The 1934-nt window shown below is 37.3% G+C and overlaps 1 pseudogene; it reads left to right on the forward strand.

Annotated features, from left to right (window-relative positions):
- The first annotated feature begins 336 nt into the window (after window positions 1-336).
- On the forward strand, window positions 337-1262 carry LOC143673304 (olfactory receptor 9G19-like; annotated as a pseudogene).
- The last annotated feature ends 672 nt before the right edge of the window (window positions 1263-1934 follow it).

The raw sequence follows: 1934 nt of genomic DNA on the forward strand, positions 1-1934 counted from the left end.
TTATTTTAAAAGTGACATAGTTTGTAAAAACTAAATTAACATTAGGAAGAGAACCCAAACATAAGAAAATACAAATTACAAGCCTTCATTTAGTTTAATAATCACGTCTAGAAAAAAATTAACTAGCTTACAATTCCATAATTTGCAAATGTAATTTTAAAATTCTAATGATAGTTTCAAATTTAGAAATATTTAATGGTACTTGTACAGACTAAATCATTCTAAACTTCTAGATGTATGAGTGGTGTCATCTATTTAACATGTGTTCAGTATATGCAGCACACTGATTCAACATGAGCACTCATTTACCCCTCTTAGGTGAAATTCCTTGTGGCCATGGAGAGGGGCAATCATACTGTGACTCAGTTCATCCTGGTGGGCTTCACCACAGATCCTGTGATGCAGTTGGTTCTGTTTGGGGTGTTCCTTGGAGTTTACTCTGTGACTGTGATGGGAAACACCACTCTCATTGTGCCGATCTGCAATGGCTCCCGGCTCCACACACCCATTGGAAATCTGGCTTTCCTGGATCTCTGGTATTCCTCTGTCTACACCCCAAAGATTCTAGTGAACTGCATCTCTGAAGACAAGAGTATCTCCTTTTCTGGCTGTGTAGCACAGTTCCTCTTCTCCACTGGGCTCGACTACTATGAATGTTTCCTGTTGGCTGCCATGGCTTATGACCACTATGTGGCCATCTCAAAGCCATTGCTTTATTCTAAGTCGATGTCCATAAAGCTATGTGCATTTTTAGTGGCTGCCTCATATCTTGGTGTATTTACTAACTCTGATATCATCACAAAAAGAACATTTGCTTAGGAATTCTGTGGGGGCAACATCATTGATGACTTTTTCGGTGATTTCTTTCATTTGGTGAAAGTCGCTTGTGGCAGGAAGGATGGTTTCCAGGCTGCAGTGTTCTTCCTCCTGACTTCCAATGTCATTTTCCCACTCTGTTAATCCTGGCCACCTACCTCTTCATCATCATCATCATCTCAAGGATCCACTCCACCCAGGACCGCCTCAAAGCATTCTCCACCTGCTCTTCCCACCTTACCTCTGTCACCTTACATTATGGCTCTCTTCTCTACACATACACTCAGCCCCAGTCTAGCTATTCACTGGATAAGGACAAAATAACTTCTATGCTTTACACTGTGGTGTTCCCCATGTTGAACCCCATGATCTACAGTCTGAGGAATAAGGATATTAAAGAAGCTCTGCATAAACTCCTCAAGGAAATTCTGTTTCTCTACCATTAAAAAGATGGAGCAGGGAGCAGTGGTAGAATGCTTGTTTTCCATGCAGGAGCCCTGAGTTCAATTGTGGAACCATGCACACATAAAAAAGTTGCAAGCAACATTTTTGTTCTTGTTTTTTGTATATCATGCATAAGTCATTTTGGCCCTTAATGATCAAGGATTGTTATAGAGTTAAAGAATTTCCCACCCTGACCAGTGTCATTTCAGTAGACATAAGGAAAGAAAATAAGGACAACCTCAGAGATAAAAGTCTTATATAACATATAACAATTTAGAATGAGTTCCATGTTAATTACAAAACAAACTAAAACCATAAAGAACCCTCTTCTTAAAAAGAGAGAACAGTGAATTTTCTTTAACATAAGTAGATTTTAATAGACTGATAAATATCATGTAATACAGTAATTTACTAAAAATAGGGTAAAATATGTTGGATTGATTTAGATTATTTACTTTATAATATTATAAAAATTAACTTACAATATTTTATATGATTGAAACTAGTCAACAGTCTCACTTTCTAGTTATTTTGCAGAATGTAGAAAATAGATTTAAATTTTTACTATTTACCCCAGAGGATTAACTCAGAGATCCAGCAGTACCTAGTAGTACCTTGGATCACCTTGTCTTAAAATCAGCTCAGAAATCATCATCTCACCTGTCTTTATGTTT

The sequence above is a fragment of the Tamandua tetradactyla genome, unplaced genomic scaffold (genome assembly GCF_023851605.1).
Source record: "Tamandua tetradactyla isolate mTamTet1 unplaced genomic scaffold, mTamTet1.pri scaffold_93_ctg1, whole genome shotgun sequence".
Classification (NCBI taxonomy): Eukaryota; Metazoa; Chordata; class Mammalia; order Pilosa; family Myrmecophagidae; genus Tamandua; species Tamandua tetradactyla.